The sequence below is a fragment of the Pipistrellus hanaki genome, assembly GCF_964339955.1.
Source record: "Pipistrellus hanaki genome assembly, chromosome: 1".
NCBI lineage: Eukaryota > Metazoa > Chordata > Mammalia > Chiroptera > Vespertilionidae > Pipistrellus > Pipistrellus hanaki.
In genome coordinates this window covers 81,063,801-81,091,258 of record NC_140503.1, presented here as the reverse complement: position 1 = coordinate 81,091,258, position 27,458 = coordinate 81,063,801, and the positions used below count along the sequence as shown (strand labels likewise).

The window sequence follows — 27,458 nt, the reverse complement described above, 5'->3', positions numbered from 1 at the left end:
GTAAAACTGGAGAGAGGCTCCTAAATACCAGACATGGCTTTTCCCCCTTCTCCAAGAGGAAATGAATAATACATAAGAAGTGTTAATATTTTATAGGAAAAAATAGAATAGAGTTTGTTCAGAATGCCACCTGTACACCCTCTTTCTGCTTTATTTCCCAGGAAGTAAAGATGAGCTCCATCAACCCCTCCTTCTGAAGCAACCTTTTTAAAGGGAAGTAAACTTAAGGCATGTTTAACTTAGGAAAGAGAGGCATAGGATTAGAAACTGGATAGTCCCACTGTCTCCACAGTTCAAGAACACAACTCCTTAGTTGGCAGTATAGCGGCTACTTCTATTAAGGTCCAGCTGGATTTTCAGTAATTTAGGCACATATGTCCACATATAATTACCTCTACCTCATATGACTACATAAGCAGTTCATCTCTTTCTCTGCTATAGAGGAGTGAAGGCAAAGTTACTTTGGTTAATAATAACGGCTATAATTTACAGAGTATTAAATGCAGTTTAAGGTGTCTTGTGCTAAGTATTTAAATACAACGTAGTGTTATGTTTTGATTTTTGTTAATCCTCACCCAAGGATATCTTTTTCCATTGATCTTAGAGAGAGTGGGAGGGAGGGAAGAGAGAGAGAAAAAACATCAATGTGAGGGACACACATAGATTGGCCACCTCCTCTCAGGAGCCCCAATTGGGACCAAAAATCATACCTACAACCAAGGTAGGTGCCCCGAATGGAAATCGAACCCAAGACCCTTCAGTGCACAGGCCATACTCTAACCACTGAGAAACACTGGCATGGTGTTTAAACCTCACAATGCTGTCAGGCAGGCCTTATTACTTGCATTATGCCAATGAGAAAACAGTCTGAGAAAGGCTCAGCAACAAGCCCCAATTCAGAAAGGCAACAAAGAGCAAAGCTGAGATTTGGAATGTGAGCCAGTCCCAAGTTGGTGTCTCTAACCACTGTTTTATACTGCCTGTCCCAAGGAGTCATTTCTTAAGCAGCTGGTTGTTTGAGGTCTAGTGCTAAGTGCTAGAATTCTGATAAATACAACTCAGTCCAGTCTTTTACATTTTATGACATAAAATCTACAAGAGAGAAATATAAATCAACATAGTGAAGCACAAGTGGTAAAATATACTTTTGATGAATCAAAAGTTCAAAAGAACATATTGGGCCCGGCCAGTGTAGCTCAGTGGTTGAACACTGTCCCATGCACCAAAAGGTCACCAGTCTGTTTCCCAGTCAGGGCACATGCCCAGGTTGTAGTCTTGATCCTCAGTAGGTGTGGAATAAGGGGATGGAGGAATGTGCAGGAGGCAGCTGATTGATGTTTCTCTCTAATAGATGTTTTTATCCTTCCACTCTTTCTCTAAAAAAAATAATAATAATCAATGTAAACAGTTATTTTTTAAAAAGAGCACACTGTATAAGGTGTAGAAAATGCTTTGAAATCAAATCTTCAAGGTACTCAAAAAAAACTTGATTTTCAAAACTAAAGTCTACATGACCTGCCAAAGTCTTACATTAAATCTTACCTTTTGTTAACCAACTTCAGCCTTATGTGCCTTCCCTCTGGCTAGGCTTTCCCTTCTTATAACTAAGGCCTTCCATGTCTCTCTGGCATACAGAACAAGATTTTTTATCAATGTGATTATTTCCAGGATCACGATGAGAGATACAGCACTTTTAAATTTTCAATCAGTCCAATTCTCATTGGACTCTCCTGGGCCATCCATATACCAGTCAGTCACTACTGCTCACTGAGTACCAACTGTATTTATAACACAAATCTCCTGTCCACGGATGCTATAGCAGTGCTTATTTCTCACTGGCATGACCACTCATTGGGGACAATTGATCTTTTAATAAATCTTAAAGAGAAATCATTGCAAGTGTGGCCTTCCAGGAAAAAGTCCTATAAATCAGCCTAAGGTAACAATGTAAGTTTGCTCTCCAGAGCATCCCATTTTGCTAGCACCAAAATAACCCAAAATGCACAAGTATGCCCCAAGGATTGCCGTACAAACTGATTCAATACAAACTGATTCATGGACACCAAGGGCTGCAAAGAGGTGGTTCCCCTTGGCCATGAAACTAGACAAGTGCTATCCAGTTGTAGTGAATAAAGAGGGCTGAGCAAGAGAGAAAAGTCACATCCAGAGTTTTCAATCCCAGACAGGAGCAATCCTTGGTGCAGATACAACAGGGTTAAATCAGGAGATGAACAGGTTTGAGAAAACCATCTTCATCAAGTAGTAGCTGTGTAGATGGGCTACAAGTTGGGGGGGAAAGCTGGGTAATGATTCCTTCCCCCTTGGCCTAGTAGGAGGAGTCTCTGTTTATACAAAACAACCTCTTTGTAGTAAGTGGGGACGGACATTCAACAATGCAAGGTAGCAAGTTAAAATTACAGTTGGAACAGCTCCTCCTGTTTGGCTGCTAATGGGCTCACATACACTGTAGCACTTGAGAATAAGCTGAGAAAAAGTTGGCCTCTTTTCCTCTTAAACTGGGAAAATGTTTCAGTTCCATAGGACTGTGTTGACGTGTGTGTGTGTGTGTGTGTGTGTGTGTGTGTGTGTGTGTGTGTGTTTTAAGTTGTAAAGTGATAACAGTGATTTCTCATCTACCACTTGGGTATGTTCAAGGAACACTACTCCTATTAGTAATTCTTTAAGACAAAAGAGTTCTGTAGACAAACTTATTGGGGGAAATGCTACATGACACAGCCCCCTTCCAGTAATTTCAGTGTGCCTCAGTTCACCAGTAACGCACATTCCTTGTAAAGAAGCCCCTTCATTTTGTTTCACCCCGTGTTTACCAAATCACCACCCATTTTTCAAATAACGGGAAAAACACTTGGAGAACAGTATTCAGAAAGCAGTTTGGTTTAGTGGAAAGAGCATTGGTCTGCAGGCTGAAGGGTCACAGGTTCTATTCTGGTCAAGGGCACATGCCTGGGTAGAGGGCTTGATCTCCAGTAAGGGGCGTGCAGAAGGCAGCCTATCAAGGATTCTCCCTCATCATTGATGTTCTCTCTCTCTCAACCTCTACTTTCCTCTCTGAAATCAATAAAAATATTTTTTTAAAAAGAAAGCAGGTGAAAAGATGATGATAACTTGTCCTCTGTTTAAGCAAGGCTTGACCAAGAGCCAGAGTAAAGTGCAAACAGAATAAGCAAGCTTCTAAAGACTGCAATAGCCTCCTGTGGGCTCCCTACATGCAGGCTCTTCTTTCAGATCCTACAAGCTTTTCCTGGGAGGTCACTCATTTCCCACGCAACAGCCTCCCATGCTGCCTCCTTTCCATGTTGGAATGTTACCATACCGTGCCCAACTTTACCTCAAAGTGTTTGTTCATGTGGCTCTCTCATCTCAAATGTTTGCCCCCAAATCCCAAAGCCTCTGAGGTCTTCTATAGAGACTTTCTCCAATTTTCACTAATTTCACTCTTCTCTGCACTTCACTGTTCTGATTAGTGGTAAGGCTCACTGTAGCACTCCATTACATACTTACTCCCTTACCTGCTATTACTTATTTCCCAACTATGTGTCATTACAATGTATTGGGGTATTTCTTTATTCATCGAAATATTACATTGGACTGTGTGCCTAATTCAAAATGCTAATCATATATAAATCTTGCTTTCCCAGCAACACAATATGTAACATTCTGGTGGATGAGAAACATATTTTAAAATTTAAATCTTTATTGCTCAATGGGACTATACATTCAAAGAAGAATCAATTCAAGAAAAAGCCCAATTCAGGATTCAAGGTAGTGAACCTTGAAAATATATGCATATATGGGGTGTGTGTGTACATCGAGAGTTCATTCTACTCTGGAGGGACGAAAACATGGCAATCAAATGAAAGCATTTTCTGTATAAATAACTATTTCTCCCTCCAGGGAAGAATGGCACTGCCAATAACCTCACAACGGGTGCCGAAGAAGGCAATGTGGACGGCCTCTGAGTACTCTGTGTCTGGATGTGCCTGCACAGTTACTGGCACAGGCAAACTGGGTTTAAGACTCATAGACAAGGCAGATATTGCCAGCACAATAGCAGTTAGGCCATTACATTTTGGCAATATAATTCTAGAGGTCTCATGCAATTTGCTAGAAATATTGATTTAAGTAATTCCCAATTATTTTCTGACATTAAATCTAATTAACTCTGTAAGAGAAATCCTTATTCTAAAGTAATACCCCAAATTTTACTGGCTTAAGAAACATGAGAAATGTGACACTGCCCATTCGTGTCAAAAAACTATTTCTCCCTATTTTTATGTGACTTCTAGCAGTAACAAAGCAATGCTGAGAAATAACATTTTGCTCTCCAAGAATTTCTTTCTAGCCCGCCTTAAATACAAGTAGACTTAATATTATATCACTTGTGTTCCTCTAAGGCCATTTCATTCATAGAGAAAAATTCTCTGGCAAAAAATATTACAGTTTTGCCATGTCCTTCTTAATCTATATCTGACTTTCTATGATTTCTAGAAATCTATAATTCACATGGTTCTAAGTTTTGGGAAGACATGAGTATGTGCTTTTCCCAGTGATTCTAAATCCACTGATTAACGATCGCACAGAGAGCAATGCAGGCACCTCTCCAGAGAAAGGATCATCACAATATTTTGGGAGCCAATTCAAATGCAGTCTTCAAACTCAGAATAGACAGGAGAATTCATTTTATTTCTAAGCCGGGAGCCAAATAAAAACTACCTGCATATTACTAAGGAAAAATTGCTCAATTAACTCTTCCCTTGGGATTATGAAGCAAATGTACATCTAATATTTCTCTGATTAGTCACAGTTCCATCATCCAAGTAACAGTACTACATGTATTTTCAATGAGGATTCTGGCAGTAAAAGTAAAAGACATATTTCATATAAACTGAAGCCAAAGGGGGAAAAAATCTGCAATGTTTTAAGCAAAGCAACACTGACTCACTCTAAAACACTATTTAAGGTACTATAAACTGTAATTAAATCAAGTCTTGCAAGTGCTAAGTAGAAGAAAAGTGCTAATTAGTACATTAGTAAAAATACCATTTTTAGAGTGGAAAAAGGTATCTTTTTCACTTTTAAACATTGACAAAACTTTCTTGTTAAGGGACAATTTGGAATATTTATGGCAGCCTGATTTATGTTTCCTTAAATAAAATTCACTGCGCCTTTCAACCAATAAGTTCAATGTTCTATAGACTACATATTTACTCCTACCCCCCCCCCCAAAATAAAAGTAAAATGATGTGAAATAGAATGTAAGGCAGCAGAGAGGACATTCAAATACAGGGCACAGAACAGAACCTCCTTGGAGACGATGAGCAGTGCAATCCTCTGCCCGGACTAATGCACTTCCAGATGATGAATCAAGGGGAGATGCAGATGGTGAATCTAGCATCTCCTTGGGAACTTTGTTCAATGGTCAACTTCTGAGTGAGGCCACAAATGGCCACTCCATTTAAAGCTGCAAGTCCCACCCCATGTCTGGGTCGCCTCGGCCCACTCTCCTGTTATAGCCACCTCCTCAGTCTGAATCCCCATATATGTGTATATATACACAAATGGATCCATGGAAGGATATATATATATATATAGCAAATGGATCCATGGAAGGATATATATATATATATATATATATATATATATATCCTTCCATGGATCCATTTGCTTATTGTCTACTAATCCCACATGAATGTAAATATCACAGGGACCCATATCTTTTCCTATTTTATCCACTACTTTATCCCCCAGTGCCAGGCACCTGGTAGTTACTCAATACATCCGTACCACATGAATAAGCTTGATGAATAAGGAACATCCAGCCTCTTTATACCAGGCATCCAAAGTCCTAGACATCTTTCTGTGTGTGCTTTGGAATGAATGGAGAAAAACTCTTGCAGAAAAAAATATGTATCACACACTTAAAAAGTGTTCTTGTAAAGTTACAGACATTTTAAAAATAAGTATCTGGCATGTATATTCAGTTGAAAATATTTTTTGTAAGTAACATATTGCTTTGAATTAATCAGATAAAGATGAAAGTCAAGAATTTTGCCAACAGTGTTTCTTGCTAACATTATTCAGTTATGCCTGTCAGCTCAGTATATTGCATATGAAGAATATCTTGTTAAAACAACTGTTGAAGGCAAGTCGTGCCATATCAGCCACACACTGTACCCTATGGGAACTCAAATGTTCCAAAGTCTATGCTAATATAATCTTGCTGCTCTGTTGAGCTAAGGCAAAAATCAGTTTTTCGGTGCCATGTAAGGCTTTATAAAACTACCACATTATCTATATGTCTTCCAGAAATGAAAGAAAGCTGTGGTAAGGATTACACTGAATCAATTTAAGAAGGTAAATGTTGTTAACAAACACCAGAAAATAACCTAGTAAATGATTCCATCTCCATTTATCAACTAACAAGAAGTCTATATGCTTCTGTGTGTAATTGGTGCCATGGTGTCTACGGGCAAACAAAATTCCCCAGCTCCAGGGCGCCAGGTGGCTTTGCATCCTTAGCTCTGCACTTTCCAAACAGGATTCCCTGTGCCATTCTCTGTGCAATCCTGCAATTCTCCTGCACCTTTTTCTCAGGATGGGAGGCCTTGTTTTTGCTAATCAACCTCTGCTTGTTATAAATTATCTCATATTAGATGACCTAGACCCTTGTTTTTAGGTTTTGGGGAGGAATGGAAGAAATAATGATAGAACAACAGAATGGATTTTCCCTCATAATGATATTTCAAGTCTGATGGGAAGAACAGAAAAATGTAAAAATACGTATTGTTTCCAAAACTGTCTGCCTGTTTCCTTAGCAGGGAATTTTAAAGACCAATACATATTATGATATAAATAGGCACAAAATTGTGAATGATTCAAAAATTGAATTTAAGTCTTAGCTGGTTGGCGCAATGAATAGAGCTTCAGACTGAGGACTGAAGGATCCCAGGTTTGATTCCAGCCAAGGGCACATGCCCAGGTTGTGGGCTCGATCCTCAGTATGAGGTGTCCAAGAGACAGCTAATTAACGATTCTCTCTCATCATTGATGTTTCTATCTCTCTCCCCAGCTCCCTTCCTCTCTGAAATCAATAAAAATCTATTTAAAATTTTTTGAGTTTAATTTTTTAATGTAACTCAACCTGATTCCACTAATTAACAATATACAAAACTAAATCTTAAAATGTTATAAGTTAAATAAAATACAGATGCTATGGACTCTATAAATACAGTTTATTAAATATTTACTAAGTAGTAAAGTTATTTATCAACATTCATTATATTATTGCCTCCCTAAATAAATATTTCAAAAATGTGAAATTAACTTATATAGTTGTAGGTTCTCCACTTTATGCCAGCCCAGTGGCCAATATTTAGCATAAATGATGCAGCTATCATTTAGCACAAATGATATTCTTTCTGTTGACTAATAGAAGCTTCCTGCAATGACTGGCAGGTGGACCAAAGAGGCTGTGGCAAACTCAACTAAGAATTTGGAATTATGCATTATGGTAATGTCAGTTTCATGAGAAAAGAAGAGAAAAAAGATAGCAAGTTTAGGACATACCTTAGAAATTAATGAAGGTCATGAACAGCCTCAATGGTATACCTATAATACTATCTATGAAATTAAGAAGAAAATATTTTAAAACAAGGAATTAAAAAGTTTTAAAATGATACAAGCGGAGATAGTTAAGATACTGCTAATAATAGAGTCATCTTCCCTTTCAGGATACTCTTTCTAATGTTCTTTAAATTCATCTAATTTGATGAAAATGTAGGACTATATAAAGATTCTGGCAGCTCAATATTGTTTTAGAACTCAAACATCATTTGTAGCCATAACTACATAAAACCTTAAAAGAGTTAACACAGAATCTCTACAAAAACTGGGTTAGCCTTGGGGTCCTGTATTTCAATAATTAATGTGCCCTGTAAATTAAAAGGTGCAAACCATCTTACATAATGGAACGTCTCTGTAGAGAGGCCTATATACTGAGGCAGAAAGTAAAATACAACACTTCAATTACAAATTCTAAGAAAATTATAATTAAAATGGGATATTTTTCCTTATCTATTACTTGTCTAGATGAAGGTAGGAATTAACCTAATAAAGGCATGAATCTCAGAGTTCATAATAAACAAATGGGAACAATGTTATGGCAAGTTCCCCTCAGAATGGTAGCTATCAAAAAATGACTACTCATTCCACCAGTTGGTTCTGCTATTAGCAAACACGTCTCCATTGCTGTTCTCTGGCAGTAATCTACCTTTAAGAAATGATGCCTCATCATTCCTGCACCATTACATGCAACATGCACATTTATACTTGATTGGCACCTTGATTCATAGGCAGCGTTTACTAACAGACAGAGCTGAAGGTCACTATTTGTTGATCACTAGTTTATGTTACCCATCCCTGCCCCAAAATGTTAACATGTGTTTGTTTCTTATATAGTAATATATTAATTACATGGGGGCCATGTCTTACAATTAACCCATCTATAACCATTTTTGGCTATCTATTTATGCTCTACATTTGTGTATCTCATGAATTCTTGAGCTCTACCAATACATATCATTTTTTAAAGTGATTGAATATTGTTGAAGAATGCAGGCAATCATGTAAACCACAGCTAGCATACTGGACTGAGAATCCCTAAAATAGTGATTCTCAAACTTTCCAGTCTGCAAGTCACTTTCATGAGTCTGAGGATCACATGATCCTTCTACTCAACCCCATGTTCACATAATAGCACTTTAAGAAATCTTGAAATAGTCAATGCTTGTGCACATAGAAAATGTATATAGTCTTCTCACTTCTTGAATATTGTAACACTCTCATAACATATCCACTCCATGCAAACAGAGGCTAGAAAAATCCCACATACTCCACTATTCCTCAGCCAAAACTTTGAAACCATATCAAATGCCAAATCCAAATTCCTGTGTTCTTCTTCAAGTTCCCATTAATCTTACATCTTCTTATTTCTATTCAACCTTCAATACAAACTCTTGTTTCCCTCCCCTGTCATGTACAAGCCGGGCTAGCTCACTCCCATCCAGCCTAAGTCCTACTTTCCCAGGAAGAGTTGGCCAGTTCCCCACAGCCACACATGATCTTGTTCTTCTGGATCACAGAGAACTGAGGGACTATTGCCATTCGTAAGGCCCTTAGCATGCCCTGTCTTATAACTAAGGCACTTGTCATGCTCCAGCCCCTTGCCCTGACTTAATTTCCTTCCTACTATAGAGCACTACTTTTTTACCATATATGCACCTACAAATATTCTGCTCTCCTCAATCAAGAATAAACTCCATGCTCTAGGGACTCTGGATGTCCTATTTGTCACTGAATACCTAGTGTCTAGAAAAATGTCTGAGACTTAATAGATATTCAGTAAATATTTATTATATCAATTAATTGTAATATATCTTACTTCCTTTGCTGGCCTAAAACTTCCCTGAGATTGAGGAATGTCTATGGTTTCTCACAAATGATAAATATTTCCTTGACAAATGAATACTTCTTTCTGAATGGAGCCAAATCACCTGCAAAACTACCACCTCCTCCCCCGGTATACTGCATTTCTCCAAATAAAGCATCACCAAGTTGTCTAGTAATTAAATTGGAATAGTAATAGCCAACAATGATGTCACCATCATTTAAACAATCCTTGTCTAGTGCATTCTATTTTCTGTTGTAGTATAAATATAACATAAAACTCCTTTTAGGTTGGATAAATTATTAGGAAATTTTAAACATTGAAATACATACATTTTTATTTTATGTATATATCATTTAATGTTTCTTTTAATAACTAAAATACCAATTATATGAGTGAAAATAAGTCTATACAAAGCATGTTATGTGCCAAGGTTCTTGTCCCATCAGATGTTGAATTCACAAACTATCATTTGAAGAAAACCAAAAAAGTTCTGGCTCTGCCGGATACCATGGCATGTGCACACATTTCCACACAGCCCTGCCAATTCCATCGTGAACCACAGAAATTCCCGCTACTTCAGTTCTAAACAAAGATTTATGTCAAATTCTGTTCTAGTTGTATGGTGTGGGTTAGAATGTGGGAACCTTACACATGTTCCAAATTATATCCTAGGTCACCTGGGGAAAGTGACAAGCACAGTAGCCCATGCTGTAAATGACATGATTCAGTGCATTTCTATTGTAAAGACATTTCCTATTTGATAAATTATATTTTCAATTTATTGTGTCTCCTGCATAATACAGGTTTACCTAAATTTTAAAATTAATAGTGATTTCTAATGCATTAATTTATAAATAAAACTTGTATAACTGAAGTGACTTTCTAAGTGAAATTTTAAATCCTTTCACTTTTGGGGTGGCGGGGATGGTGTTCCCATCAATTATTCTAGAAATTACAATTAAAGGGCAAGAATATTAATAATTTGCAATGTTTATTTAAAATCAAATTAAAACACATTTTTAAAAAGATACCAACATAGAATCTCCTCCTCAGAAATATATTAGTCTTAGTTTCCAGTTCTAGTTAGCATAACTACTTTATATTGTACTTCTTATTCACATAATTTTCAGAATATATATATTTTTTTATTTTTCAGATGTTATTTTGACTTGGTTATATGGGCTTAACACTACATGACACATAAAATTAAGACTCCATTCAATATTCTTTATATAGATTCTGTCACTTTAGAGCTTCATAAATGTTAAACAGCAAGTAACAATAGCATTAATCCATCTAATTAAGTAAATTTAAAATGTTGTAATTACCCATTTAAAAATGTCATAAAATGTCTACATTTTAACTGTTGCTCTAGATAAGGATAAGACGGTAGATTTACATTGCTGTTATTGGTTGTTTTAATAATCTTAATTGTTGCAATTGGTTTTCTGAATAATTCTATATCTCAAAATGATTAAAAGACAACTTAAATGTGTACTGTAAAACATTAGTCTTATGAAAACATTTCGGAATTGCCTATTTGAACACTGAATTGGTTCTCTCCTAAAGATGCCTGAACAACCTAATCATGATTTATCTGTATCTCTTTATGGCTATGTAAGAGTTGACCTAGAAATGTTTCTTGAAAGCCAAAAGCTATCTTTTCTATTCAATCCCATCTGTCTCTTTACCAAGGTCCATTCATAATATTTGATGGAAGCTCAAAAATATTAGTAATGACAATGGTGTTGTTCCAAATAACAATAAAACATTAATGTACCATGAGGTAAAATGGTTGGATCTGAATCACTTAATAAACAGCTCACTGATGATAGTACAACCTTCTGAGTAAATGTATCCTGGGGGCAACTTGTGCCCATTAGGTGGAGGAGACTAAATCTATGGAAGTGAATAGATGCTAAAATTATTTCTTTTCAGCACATTAGTAAGACCAAGTATTCATTTCAGTCTTCCCTAACTGTCTACATTTTCATATTAGAAGATTTCTGGATCTGGATAAAGAAAAGCACCCATACTGGTATACTAATCCAAATTTGCTCCCTGGGGAGGGGGAATCTCTTAGCCTGGCCTGCACCCTCTCGCAGTCTGGGACCCCTCAAGGGATGTCCGACTGCCAGCTCACAGTCCGAGACCCCTCACTCCTTACCGCCCACCTACTCACTGCTCCTTAGCGCTGCCCAGAGGGGGGAGTGGCTCCTGCCACTGCCACTGCTCTCACCAGCCCTGAGCCTGGCTTCTGGTTGAGCATCATTCTCCCTGCTGGAGAGCACTGACCACCAGGGGCAGCTCCTGCATTGAGTGTCTGCCTCCTGGTGGTCAGTGAGCGTCATAGTGACTGGCTGCTCCTCAGGTCATTCTGCCGTTCAGTCAATTTGCAAATTAGAGTTTTATTATATAGGATTATTATATAGGATATGCTTTAATTTATTTGTATCCACATAGCACAAAAATCCCTCTTGAGCATTCCTTGTGCTTCATCCTCTAAAAGAACTTGCACTCCTGTTGTGCTAGCCATCACAGTAGCTCATTGGTTACTTGTATCTAATCCCACACTGCATGAATGCAGGACCAGACATGGAACAAGGAATGCAAGTGCAGCAGCTTTCTGACCAGAAGCTTGATGCTCTGACCCCCATGCCATGGCTATGATCATGAGTGATGTAGTCGGTCTGACTGCAAACTACTTTCAAATGATGATCCACAAAGTTAATCAAAAGGGCTTCCCTGTTCAATATTTACCTGTTATTCATTGACAGCTACTGTCTGCATCGCCCCTTCGGATGTATAGAATGGGATCAGGAACGCTGAGCTCAAACAGAATGTGAGGGCCTGGCTGAAGTACCAGACACAATGAAAGCAGAATGAGGCTGCTCTTCCAACTACCTCTGACACTAAAGACATCTGCATGAGCTCCACAGCTGCCACAAACTGCTCCTTCCTGGATTTGGAGGCCAAATTTGTTGCTGATAATAAGAGATGAAAGGAAAAAACATCCCATAATAGGGGGGAGGGGGACTGGAAAGGGAGGAGGGAGATACTAGGTATCAAAATATAAACATGGAGAGAAAAACAGTAATTTCCTGTATTTCAGCACAAAAAAAAAAAAAAATAACATTCTCTTCTTGATGTGCTCTCCATGCTTTTATTTGTAAGAAAGTCATATCTATCCTGAAAATTATTTTCCTCATTTTAATATACATTCAACATTTTAAGCTAAAAAATAATAAGAAAACATTGTGGGGTTTTTGTTTTGTTTTTTCTATGTTAGGTATTTAAATGCTGTTTGCCAGGCTGTCAATCAAATGTACCCAGAGGCATGCTGACCAGCCTCCATGTCCACCCCTGAAGACAGACAGCTAATCAGGCTGATCAGAATACAATTCTCTGATGTTATTTTTTAGCCACCAGCAGAAAGCAATGCTTACTGTAGATTATATTATTCACATTATCCATGCAGCTTGGCAGGTTTTAAACATGGGTTTTAAGAGAGCAAAGCCATTATTTTAACTGATTTTTCCTAAAACTTACTTAAGAATGGTAAACACTATCTGAGCATTGACTATGGACTAAGCATTTTTCTAGTACTCTACATGTGTCAGTTCATTTACTCACCCACAGTTAACTCTATGAGAATATTATCATTTCACAAACAAGAAGAATGGGGAACAGATAGCTTATATAACTTGTTCAAGATTACCAAATAAATAATGAAACTAAGGTTTGAATTCATCCGTTTCCATCAGAGTTTGTGCACTTACCCACTGCATTAAAGTTGCCTCTTACTGCATTCAGCACTACTTCATAAGACTATCATTTGTCTTTAATACTACCTTAAGAAGGTTTGTGGCATACACAAATATCTTTAAGGCACTTGCAATCTTATTGAGAAAATATTATACATGCACACACAGACTTTTATCCTTTAAACTTTGCAAGTTTATATCATGTCTCACCTCTCAGTTTATTGGTTCCTAAAAGGTATTTATTTGCACATATATCACTGAGTGCCACCACACATGTGACACAGAGTAAATGATGAGTTAGGATTTTATCTTGGATTCACTATCCACTTCCCTCTCTCTTTTTTATATCCTCCCTCAATCCACTCCATCAGGGAATCCAGTTGGATCTTTCCTCAGACAACATCAGAATCCAAATTCTTCTCACCACTTCCACTTCTACACTATGGTCTGAGCCCCCTTGATTATGGTAGCATTCTCCAAGCTAGTCTCCCTTCTTCCTCCCGCCTTCCCTTGAAGCACATGTATACTCAGCTAGCAGTCAGACTAACTTTAAAAAGTATGTTACTAAAGTCAAAATCCCTCAATGGCCCCAATTCAGGTACAAGGCCTGTGTGCTGGCTCCCTATTACCTCCCTGACCGGTCTCCTGCTACTGCCCTCCTTGCTCATTCAGATTGGCCTCCCTGTGGCCCTCACACACGTCTGAACTCTTCAGCTTCAGAGTCTTTGCAGCAACCCTTTGCAGCAATACTCTGCCTGGAGTATTTTCCCCTGGCTCTCTGCAAGCCTCACCCCCTCACTTCTGTAGCCTTGGCTCAAATCCCATCCTTTTAAATGGGACCTCCCCTATTTGAATCCATAGCCGACATATCTTTACCCAGCACTACCAATTTCTTCTTAAACTTCCCTCTCACCACTCTCTAACAGAATATATGGTTTACTTGGTTTTTAATGTTTGTTGTTTACTGCCTGCCTCTAATGTCATCTCACTTTAAAGGCAGTTTTTCACCTTTGTTCACTAAAATATAGGTCCTTTATAGAAGATACCTGATGAAAGTGTTGAAACTACTGTGGATGGAACAAAAGCACAGAGTCGTACCTTTTGCCTACCAAGAGTTACTGAGCATGTGTCTGGGACAAGAGCAGAGAGCTCTTGCTGAAAAATTTCTTGAGGGAGAAGGAGAGAATGAAAGACCAACTAGAGCAAGGCAGGTGGCTAAGTCAATATTACAGAAATCATGCAATGGGAATGAGAGTCAATGATTTTGAGCAAGGAAATACATTAGAAACAGTATTTTAATCTGGTAACTATTTATAAGGTAGCCCAGAAATAAAAAGTTTTGCATTCTCTTGCATAGTACTTTGTATGTGGTAGGACTAAAGTGTTTATTTAACATAATCAAACTGAATGACATAGGACATAAGACTAAGGCTATAACAATCTAGACATAGTTTAGATTAGAGAGATGGAAACAGAAGAGAAGTATTTTTAAAAGAAACCATTCTACAAACAGGGTTTTGAGACAAGAGAGAAGCAGAATGGAAGAAGATTCCAAGAGTATGCCAAAATGACTAGAAAGATTAAGAGAAAGCAAAGGAAGTACAGGGCAGGAGAGCATCATCCTAAGGAAGATACGATGGCTGAAGGCTGTGGAGTTCTGTTGGGAGAGAGGGGCTGCTCTGTCCTCGAGAGAGTCGGAGACGAGGAGATCACGGTCTCACTTTGCAAACTGGGTCATACCATGTCACACCAAAGCTGTTTGAAATTCATCAAATCACGTAATCTCGTTGGTTGGTTTGTTGGTTGGTTGGTATTTTTTTCCATGTAAAATAAAGATAAAAACCAATTGGATGGGTTGCTTTGAGGATTAATTGGCAATGCCCATGGAAATGTCTACAAATTTCGTGATCATTGCATGTTAAGGTTGAGTAAAATGGATCACAAGTACAAATGTTAAGTACTCTAAAAATATAAAACTTGAGTTTGGAAAGAGGCAGATTTTGAGATAAAAATGTGGGATTCATCCACTTTTGTGAGATAACTTTAGTGTAATCTCAGGTGAAATCCCAAAGGGGAGACCTAATTGCCCCCATGCTGGAGAACACACTGATTTGCACAGCACAGACTCTGAATGACTAATGTTCAAATATACCAACTTCCCTCTATAGATAAGGCTTTAAGTTCCTTATGGTCTTTTTTTTTTAATTTATCTTTACTGTTGCAAGTATTATATATGTCCCCTTATATACCTCATTGACCCCCCCCCCTTCCATGTACTCCCAGGCCTTCACCACACTATTGTCTGTGTTCATGGGTTATGCATACATGCATATAAATTATTTGGTTAATCTCATCCCACTCCACCCACCAACTTCCCTCTGAGATGTGTTAGTCTATTCCATGCTTCTATGTCTCTGGGTCTATTTCGTTCCTCAGTTTATTTTGTTCATTAGATTCCATATATGAGTGAGATCATGTGATACTTATTTCACTTAGCAGAATAATCTCCAGGCCATCTGTGCTGTCTCAAAAGGTAAGATACCCTTCTTTTTATGGCTGCATAGTATTCCACTGTGTAAATATACCACGGCTTTTTTATCCATTCATCTACTGATGGGCACTGGGCTGTTTCCAGATTTTACCTATTATAAGTAGTTCTGCTATGGACATAAGGGTGCATATACTTTATCTGATTGGTGTTTTGGAATTCTTAGGATATATTCCTAGAAGGGGGTCAAATGGCAGTTCCATTTTTAATTTTTTAAGGAAAACTCCATACTATTTTTTTCCACAATGGCTGCTCTGGTCTGCATTCCTACCAGCAGTGCAGTAGGGTAATCTTTTCTCCACATCCTCACTAGCACTTGTTTATTGATACGTTGATGGTAGTCATTCTGACAGGAGTGAGCTGGTACCTCATTGTTGTTTTATTTTGCAGCTCTCTGATGATTAGTGACTTTGAACATTTTTTTCATATGTCACTCAGCCTTCTGTATGTCCTCTTTGGAGAAGTGTCTATTTTGGTCCTTTGCCCATTTTTAAATTGGATTGTTTGATTTCAGTCTACTATTCTTGAGGAGAGGATGGAAGTTTTTCTGTCATCTGGTTGAAAGGGAAAGAACTGCTGGGCCAGACTAACCCGGATTTATCTGCAATAAATAGTCAAGAGATCAAACTGTGTAAACTGGGTACAGTGAGCAACCTCTCTGAGCCTTCCTTTTCTTGAGTGCAAAGTGAGTCTATAACCTACCTACTTCAAACATGGTTGTTTTGGTCAATTACGACAATACCTGGAAACCACAGAACACCAGAGTTACAACACGCTGCTTCCTTTCTTCTGACTTAGCCTCATCAATTACTAAAATCTATTTCGGCCTCATCTACATTTCTGCATAAGGAAAACCAGCCACCACAGATGCAGGGATGGTGAAGCTGAAATGTAACTCACTGTCAAGAGTTAAAACTCCCGTTGTACCCAGAAGGACCAATTTAGCCTCACAATGAAAGGCTTTGGCATCAATGAGTATTTCCTTTTGATGGCAGAATAAATGTAGCTGTATTCATTCTCTTCTGTCTGTATCTCAGAGCCTCACATTTTGAGAACACTCTGTACCACAGCAATCATTTGCGTCCTGCAAATTTCTCTTGAGCAGACCCAATGTTGTGCAAGCAAACCAAACTTGCCCCTGGATCTCTGTAAAAATATACTTTACTTAAAATCTTCTGTCTCATAAGTATAGTTTTCTACTCTCCCCTTCCCTAAGGAATTTCACAAATACCACGGTAAATTTTTTCTTTAAAAAAATAAGCATTTTTTATTCCTACCATCCCCATATAAATTGTTATTAGTTCTTGGCAAGCAGCATTCAGAAAAGAGCATAAACCATCTTCCTATCAAATGAGTTTATTGGTCGTCAATTTTAGAAGACCTCAGAATCTCTCCTTTGAAAAACCTACTGACATGACTACCACTGCTTTCACTGACGTTAATTCAAGACCTAGAACACCTGATGAATTTCTCCAGGGAATGAGGTTCAGAGCTGCTGCTTATCCTCTTACACTGCAGGGGTGGGGAGCCTTTTTTCTGTCAAGGGCCACTTGGATATTTATAACATCATTCGCAAGCCATACAAAATTATCAACTTAAAAGTTACCCTGCTATATTTGGTCAAACACTTAATTAACTCACCCCTATGCATTGGTAGGACCAGAGCAAATGATGTCCCAGGCCTCACATGGCCCGTGGGCCAGATGTTCCCCACCCCTGCACAGGCCTTTAAGCAGTTAGGCACGCTTTGGAAAAGGATGCCACTTCCCTAGAAGTGAGCGAGCAGCTTCCCTGTAAATGGGTCTCCACCAGGAGATCCAGCCGGTATCTGAAACATACAAGACAGGTGGCTTTGTGCCTGACAGAGCCATGCTAACTCGATTTCACTCCTAAAATAGTTTTGTTAGTCAAGTTGGAGATAAATAGAAGAATCATCAAAAAGACTAGGCACCTCCTAGTTTTAAGACCAAGGCATGCAATTGGCTGTGATTCACTCTGAGCACCCTTGACAGGTAGAAGTCAAGAAAACGATGCTGTTATAGAAGCTTATGTTGCCTGAAATGCAAGCAATGAAAGCTGCTAGAGAGAAATAGGCCTCTCCTCATTGATACCCAGTGAGAAAGAGCTAAGAGTGAGGCTTTATATAGAACCAAATATATAAATACTATTGCATTTAGTATTTACTGCAGGGATCCTTGATAACTGAGCTGAGGGAGGGGAAGGGAAATTGGGTTTTAAATAAGATGCAATGATAGTCTTTTTAATCACATAAATCTCAAGCACTCAATTCCAAAGAATCCTCACACTGATATGTGAATCACAAAGGTTTTGAGTTTGCCAATGGAAAATCACTCAAGAATGCTTTCCTTATAGGCTGGTCATTGAACCAAAATCCTCACAGGATTCAGACCTCTCTCTGCTTTGAGAACCAGATCAAAACATCTCAAAGCTGAACACAGTAAATAGAGTTCTCTTTTTAAGCAACCTAGAGAATGACACAGCAGACGTGGCATGTGAAAGAATGAGTTTGTAAAGCAGCCAGAAAATTCCATCTAATCACTTAACAGTTACTTCTCATACATATACATATTCTGACCTAAAAAAAAAAAAAAGCGCATCTATTTTTCTTTAGCCCACTACCCTTCTTACTGCTAAATTCATCCTATAACTTTCAAAATTATTTCCACACTTAAATGATGAGTTACCTAACCAGAAATTATGGAGGTGGTAAGGAAGGATTTTTATGCTGAAAGTCTTAAATCTTGTCACTAATGCCACTGATGGTATAGCACTAGTACTTGCTGGAGGAAATGTAAATGCAAACAAAAGAATTAAAATTCCCTAACAAGAAAGTGGTAAAAATTCAGAAAAGAGATACAAACTACATCAGAGAAAAAATGTGTCTTGTAAGAAAGGAAATCTCCGCAGAACACGGTTTCTGTCCAGAAGCTACCCACGTAGCTTCCTGCTGCTTTTCACCATATTCTACCTGTTTGACCTTGAGTGAGCTTCTTCAGTTCTGTGAGGCTCTGCTACCTGTGGATGATGGTAATGATCGTACTCGTGGCATAAGTTTATTATAAGGACTTTTTAAAGTATGTTAGGCCATTAGCCCACTATCTGCCAGCAGTATTTGGTAAAAGATTAGCAATGCTAGTCATTATCATCTTCATCATCACATTGATCCTCACAATGACTATTCAGAGGTGAGAAAACAGAAGCTGAAATAGTTAAGTAGCTTAGTCACTGCCCTACAACTAATAGAGAACTGTAGAACTGGGATCAAACTCAGGTCTGTTTCCAGAAGGTTTAACCATCTCTAGCAATGATTTCAAACTATCTTGTGGACTTGAAAAATCTCTCAAAATAGGTTGCTCATAGTCAGAGATTAAAGTATAATTCTCCCACTCTCATACATACGCTAAGTTCAAAATTCATTAAAGACACATGTACATACTCACACCCAGACCAAACTGTTCTTAAGAGGAGAAATTATAAAAGCCATAGTTTATGGACGCTATCAGTTTGCTGTATTATTTTTCAAACCTGGCATAAGCATGTTAGTCTCTCTGCCACCCGTTAGAGATTTTGAACACAGTTTCAACAGCATGCCTACAAAAGATCCATTGTCACCCTGTTCCTCTCATCTTGACCTTTACTGTCTGCTCTCAAGTTTCCTGAGTTCTCATACACACTACAGGTAGGTCACTAACCAATTTTTTTTTTAATCTAGGCAGTTACTTCTCTCATAATGAAAATATACACTCTGGTGAAGCCAATTACTATTCTTCCACATTAAATCATGCCTCCTGAGCTGTCCGTTCTCACTCTCTGGCATGCCTTTATCTTGAATTACAAGTGGTCAATGAGGCAAAAGCAGCCATGGAGCACCTCCAGCCAGGAAAGCGATGACTGCAGACAGGTCCTGAACTGGACTTCCGATTGGGAGAGTCCTCCAAGAATCAAAAATAACTCCACACCACAGAGCAGCCTGATTGCACTTTCTTTCATTTAGAGCACACTAAATGGGTTTCTAAATGAAGGAGAAACTAAGGCCAAATTTGTCAGGTCAAATTTACCCCCAGAGGGGTTCTCTAACATGCTGTTTGTGCCACACTCTTCCCCTCGAAAACCCCTGCAGGGGGTCTCACAGGAGGACTGTCCACACATACACACCTTTGCTGCCCCTTTCTCTCCAACCTCCACTCCTGTAACCCTTCTCCAGACCTCCACTCCTGACATGTACCATTTCTTCTTCTTTTTTTGTATTTTACCTTTATCGTCTAAAGTTTCACATATGTCTCCTTTTTCCCCAGTTGACACCCCCACCTCAGCCATTCCCACTTCAGGCAAGCCTCAACCACCCCAGTGTCTGTGTCCATCGGTTATGCTAATATACCTGCATACAAGTCCTTTGGTTGCTCTATAACACCCCCCCACCACCACCACCACCACCACCACCACTTGCCTCTGGATCTATTCTTGTTCATCAAGTTATATTGATCATTATATTCCACAAATGAGTGAGATCATGTGATACTTATCTTTCTCTGATTGGCTTATTTCACTTAGCATAATGCTCTGCAGTTCCATCCATGCTGTTTCAAATGATAAATGTTCCTTCTTTTTTACAGCAGCTTAAGAATTCCATTGTGTAGATGTACCGAAGTTTTTTAATCCACTCATTTGCTGATGGACACTTACTAGGCCGTTTTCAAATCTTAGCTATTGTAAATTGTGCTGCTATGAACCTAGAGGTGCATATCTCCTTTCTGATTGGTGCTTCTGGTTTCTTGGGATATATTCCTAGAAGTGGGATCACTGGGTCAAATGGGAGTTCCATTTTCAGCTTTTTGAGGAAACTTCCTACTATCTTCCACAGTGGCTGCACCAGTCTGCATTCCCACCAGCAGTGCAGGAGGGTTCCTTTTTCTCTCCATCCTCTCCAGCACTTGTCATTTAATTTGTTAATGATAGCCATTCTGATAGGTGTGAGATGGTGCTACATTGTTGTTTTGATTTGCATCTCTCAGATGATTAGTGACTTTGAGCATGTTTTCATATGTCTCTGGGCCTTCTGTATGTCCTCTTTTGAAAAGTGTCTATTTAAATCCTTTGCCCATTTTTTGATTGGGTTTTTTATCTTCCTTTTGTTAAGTTGTATGAGTTCCCTATAAATGTTGGAGATTAAACACTTATTAGAGATAACATTGTCAAATATGTTCTCCCATGCAGTGGGCTTTCTTGTTGTTTTGTTGTTGGTTTCTTTTGCTGTGCAGAGCTTTTTATTTTGGTATAGTCCCATTTGTTTATTTTCTCCTTAATTTCCATTGCCCTAAAGAGCTGTGTCTATAAAGATATAGCTACAACATACGTCTGCTATTTTGTTGCCTATGGACTGACATGTACCATTTCTGATGTGCTATACCAGAAATATTTATTTTAAGCCCAAGTAACAACCTCAAGTGTCCCCTTTCCCCCCAAAATCAAGTATCTCCTCCACCATAAGGATGTCAGGACCCACCCTATTAAAATAAACTTTTTGTGGTGCCATTTTCATAATTTGCACTCATTTCATTGATGGTACTTTGCAGAGAATACTAATTACTTATTCCCAGCTTCTAGATGCCAGAGGTTTTCTTAATCACCTCAAGATAAATCAGTTTATGTGTAGTAGCACCTGACCCATGGGTGACAATCAAAATGTTTTTTAAATGAATGAATGAATGAATGACTTTCTACTGGTTGTACCAGCTAATAATTCAGATTTTTTTTTCAATAGTTACACATATGTTGATACATATGCGATTCGATATGTATGCCATTTTGTGTATTGACAGCAAGCTTCCAAAATATCATATATCAAATTTGCTGACAGTATTATCATAGATATTTTTACACTTGAAAATGTTGAATTTCATCCCCCCAAAAAAGAGCATTTGTGGAAAGTTTAAATTCATTACTTTATTTTGAAGAAAAGTGCTGCTGAAAGTTATGTTATACTTCAGAAAGCTTATGGTGAACATACTCTATCTCAATATACTTTTGAAAGCTGATTTAAACACTTTAAAAGTGATTATTTAAATGTGAAAGACAAAGAACATCCAGGTCAACAGAAAAAGTCTGAAGACCAATAATTACAAACATTGGATGAAGATGTGTGTCAAACTCAAAAACAACTTGTAGAAAGATTAAACATTGTTCAGCAAACAATTTCTGATCATTTATAAGCAACGACAAAGATATTAAAGGAAGGACAATGGGTGCCACATCAACTGAACAAAAGACAAATGGAAAACCAAAAAGTCACCAGAAAAAAAATGTTGCTTCAATAGCACAAAAGTCTTTTTTTGCACTGAATTATGACTGGTGATGAAAAGTGGATTTATTTTGTGAATCCCAAATGCATAAATTCATGGGTTGATCCAGGTCAACCATCAACATCAACTGCAAGACCAAATCGCTTTGGTGGGATCAAGAAGGTGTGGTGTATTATGAGCTTCTAAAACCAGGTGAAACCATTAATACAGATCGCTACCAACAACAAATAATCAATTTGAACTATGCTTTGATCATAAAACAACCAGAATGGGCCAGAAGACATAACAAAGTAATTTTGCTTCATGATAAAGCACCATCATGCACTTCAAAACAAGTTAAAGACACGTTAAAACATCTTGTCTGGGAAGTATTAACCCACCCACTGTATTCACCAGACCTTGCTCCTTCAGATTACCACTTGTTCCAATCGATGGCACATGTACTTTCTGAGCAGCACTTCAAAACATACAAAGAGGAGGAAAATTGGGTCTCTGAATGGTTCACCTAAAAAAAAAAAATTTGGGGGACGGTATCCACAAATTACCTGGAAGATGGAGGAAATGTGTAGCTAGCAATGGACATTACTTTGAATAAAGCGCTTTTAATGTTTCTCTTGAAATTGTTGCATTTTCTTTGATCACAAAATCTGTATTATTAACGCCTGGGAAGCTAGTCTGATATTGCCCCTAAATAGTACACTTTCATGCCATCCACATTACCAAGCTATGCCACTTCAAGTCATTGACAGCCAAAATCATTAATGTGAGGCTAAAATTAACTAGGAGAAGCCACCTGAAACCATGCAGAGGTCTGAAAAGCATGATGTGAAAATGAGAATTCATCTGGATGTTGAAAAGCTGAAGCAGTTCTTGCTACAAAAGTTCAATGTCTGTTTAACATGCAGATTCCACCAGAGCTCTTTATGAAGAGTTCATTGTATATTTCCCTTTTTTCAATTCTTTATTTACTGGTCCAAACACAATGGCATAAATTATTCTAACAGAGGGGGGAGAAGACTGTATAATAGCAATCAATCAATCAGATTAAACAACCGCCAAGGAATTTGCTGCTGTTGGAGCCTCCTTGACCTTTCCCTCCCCTTCAGCAGGGTGACCATCTACCCCATCCCCCAGCCTCCGAGCAGCCTGCCTGACAGGGCGCTCCTCTTGTTCTCCTTAATTGGGATAATATGTGCATGTGGTTAGCACTCTGGCACAACACAGATGATTAAAAACTGCTGAGTTCCTTCCTTCTTCACTCATTCTTCTCTTCAAATGCCCAGAACATCTTAATTCCTTCTCTCTTCTAAGCCTGAATGTTCCCATTCCCAAGCCCATACTTCTTGGCCAACGCCAGCCTTAACAGGGCACTGAGTAGGAGAACAGCCACATTCTAGGTTTGTTCTTTTCAGACGAGGGGGGAGACATCACACACTATAATCACTCACTCACACACTCACACACACACACACACACACACACACACACACACACACATACACACACACCCCAAGTTAATTCCTCCACCCCCTTGTGGTGTCAGAAATGACTCTACTAAAGAAGACTCCCTTTTTTTCCCTTGAATTCTTCCACTTGGAGTTGTGTATTAATATGCAAATGACCCTCAGTGTTAGCATTATCCCTTTAACACTTGATGAAGGCTAGAGACAAAAATGGCCAGGGAGACAAGGCCCTAGGCATGACACACTAACCAGGCATCCAGATGGAAGGCCTTTCACAGACCAGGAGAAGGGGCTGGGATGGAGAATATAGGAAACAAAGATTCACCTCACAGCTGTGCTTGGGACCTCTTCTGCTTTTAAGGTAATGACTGACTCAACACTCCCTCCGATCTTGGATCTTGGTTGCACTTTTGAGACTAGAAACCCAGGGTTAAACACCTTTTTAAAAAATCAGCACCACAGTGCCTGTTGCAATGGCATAGCATACGCTCAATATTAGTGATTTAAGTTCTAGTACCCCCGAGAGCTAATCTTTTCTAATATTGGTGAAATGACTGTTCTTGAACCAGCTTTAAAGATGATCACTCTCCTTTTCAAATATCTCTACAATAGTGTCCAACCAGGTGGCTGAATGGTGACAAATTTTGAGGTTTTTAAGGCCCTATCTCAGCTGACTCCTTCCTGGCTGGTAAATTTTCCTCACTACCATATATTAATACAGGTGGTTTTTGATGGATTTATTGCTATCATTCTATTTTATGTCCACAAAAGTTTCTTTTCCTGACTCAAATATTTTCTGCCTATCATTAAGAGCCAAGTTCAAAGTTATCACAGTTACTATAGAGATGGGTGTCATTTCTCTTTCTCCCCCCCCCCCCCCCAGTCTTTCTATATTGAAAATAGAAAAAAAAAAATTAAACTGACAATTGGAAAGAACTTTAGCATCTCCCAATGAAATCCATTATATTATAGATGGGTTTACTAAATTCCAGAGAAATCATTGCAAACTATAAAGACAGCTGAACATGGGGAGAGGGACCTAAAAATGTCAGTACTTAGCAAGTTGACTGCTTAACATAAAACAATAAAATTTGTAAAATATTTACAATGTGGTTAGTGTTTTTGGAAACACTGTATTCCTTACCCTTTGCCAAGAAACTTAGTATCACCAATTATAATTTGAAATTCTAAACTGGCCAGCCAGGTCATAAGCACATATTTGAGAAATGAGGGTAACTACAATTATTTCACACTCAAATTATACACATTTTGAAATAATTAATTTGAGGGGTTTTTTTTTATTCCTGTGTACTTTAAATTTTTAATATTATTAAAATGATTTAATTACTTCAATAGTTCATCAAACATCTAAACACAATATAAATACTAAAATTTTAAATGATTTTATGCATCTGTGTGTACATATAAAATTTAAAATAAATTTTAAAATGTGGAAATTCACAATAATTGTTAAGCCACAGAATTATAGCTGAAAAGAGTGAGCAGATAAACAGTTGGAGGTGGGAGGGCGCCTGATTTGCAGGGTTTTCCAATCTTCACAGTGTTAAGTACTGCCCCAATTTCAATTTACTCACCTCCGTCAAGAATCAGGGATGAAAAATGTGCCCATCCGGAATGGCTCCAGCACATCTGGATATGAGACCAGAGAGGGTAGCCTTTTCACTGCTGAGCCCTTTCCACAGATCTGACCACTTCTTTATAAGCTACTGTACCCTGAACACATAGGACAAAACTACATATTATGCTTATCCACTCAACCCTCTTTATGGTGGCTTTAAATCTTTATTTGGATGTAGAACAGTAAAAAACACATTTTACCTCATGACCCACCCTGTGAACACACATACGTGCAGTTTTCTGTACACACACAGATGCATAAAACCAAAATAGAAGCCTCACAAGATAAAACACACCCTTACTAATTGCAATGCACTGATAAGAGAATATTCTCTTCTCCTCCATTTCATTTTAAAAATTCTGCACTTGATCCACTGAATTGGATTCATATCTCACTATTTGGTTAGGACCCCCAAAATTTAAAAAACAAACAAACAAAAAAAAAAACAAAAACAAAAACGTGCTCTAATAGCCTCTAAACTCATTTGTATCTCTTCCTGTCCAGTAGTACCTACTGAGGTCCAGGAAGGTTAAATACTTGCCCAAATATGAACCTCCCATCACTGATAAAAGATCCCTCCAGGCAAAAGCGAATTCATTACTCAGAATCAGGATATTCACGGCTAGACACTGGAAGCTAAAAGGCCTTCCAAGACAGCTTCCTCCTCCCCAGAAATTGACAGAAAAGTTCTGTAAAAACTGTACCGATGAAAGTTCGGCCCTTTACACTACAAAGAGCCCTATGGCCAAGCCTGCCTTTTGGCCAGGTCCGTGGTTGGCAAACTGCAGCTCATGAGTCACAGGTGGCTCTTTGGCCTCTTGAGTGTGGCTCTTCCACAAAATACCACCACATGTGGGCTTGCACGTGAAGTGATTGAAACTTCGTGGCCCATGCGCACAGAAGTCGGTTTTCGGCTCTCAAAAGAAATTTCAATCCTTGTACTGCTGATATTTGTCTCTGTTGACTAATGAGTTTGCCGACCACTGGCCTAGGATGACTAGGCAAATTCAGTGATTCCCATCTCTCTATTAATAATATTCATCCCTCAAGAGTGTTGAAAAGATACCTAACTTTGTTACAAAACATCTTCAATCCGGAAATGCTATGTAAATGCTGATTAATAAAAACATATTTTATGTATATAATATCCATTAAGACCAGCTTTCTAATAACCAGAAGCCAAAGACTTAGTTGGAGAAAATATTCCGGAAAATAAAACCTGAACCCATGGCCTTTTCTCCTCCCTGTGCTAACGCGCCCCATTTTTTTGTTTGTTTGTTTTTTTGTGTTATTTTTTTATAGGTGTATTAAACGTACACTATAGTTTCAAGACAATCCAGATAAGCATCCTCACTAAAATACACAACACCATTAATCATCGCAGTGACAGTGCTCCGATTTAACATCTTGGGGATTTCCTCCCCTTCTTCATCATTTATTTGCCAATATTTCCTTGTTATGAATATCCCCCTAGTGATTTTGCCTGGCAGTCACAGCTGTGCTGCCTACTGCGTCTACCTTGACTACAAATAACACCAATTCTTTACAAAGCCAGCCCTGGAGAGGATACCTACGGTTACAAGGAAAGCCTCGCCATGGACTGCATTCCTGGCGACCTTCTCCCGGCTCCTGACCTCAAACAGACAAGCCCCAGCCTCGGAGCAGAGTGTAATTTCAGACACGTGAAGCCGGCTTAATTACAAACCAACCACAGTTGGCCGTTGGGCTCCAATTACTAGAATGGTCAATAATCAGCCGCTGATTTAAGATGGTCCTTATAGGACCCCCTTCTTACACAACAAAAGGCTTCTTCAAAGTATCCATTAATCACAACAAAGCCACAGAATCACTAGAAATTACAGAAACCTGACCACCAGTAACAACAATGCATGTGACTCACAGGCAACAAGAATTTTTGAAGTAATAATCAGAAGTAATTTTGCATGTAATTACACTGATTCTGATGAAGGGGATGATGCTGTCTAAGCAGCAAAACACAAAGAAATAAAGCGAGAGGCAACTAAGTGACAAAAATACAGGGATACCAGCCCATTTCAGGGAGCAACCTTCGCTGGCTCCAGGATCTCCTGATAGTTTATAAGGTGGAAACCATGAAAGAAGATGCCCTGTGAGCAACTGGAGGAGGGAAGGAACCAACTTGTTTTCAAAAGCATTTTTAAGGAAAAAGGGTATTTTTTTTTTCAATAATGAAACTACTGCAAAAGAAGTTAGGAGTTTTTGAACAAAACACACCA

At 38.4% G+C, this 27,458-nt stretch overlaps 1 protein-coding gene and 1 long non-coding RNA gene across 21 annotated transcripts in view; one reads left to right on the top strand and one right to left on the bottom strand.

Moving 5' to 3' along the window:
* Positions 1 to 27,458, top strand: part of LOC311618090 — a 474,169-nt gene that overhangs the window by 71,914 nt on the left and 374,797 nt on the right. The window lies entirely within an intron of this gene.
* Positions 1 to 27,458, bottom strand: part of NPAS3 (neuronal PAS domain protein 3) — an 865,565-nt gene that overhangs the window by 717,262 nt on the left and 120,845 nt on the right. The gene's annotated exons all lie outside the window — the stretch shown is intronic.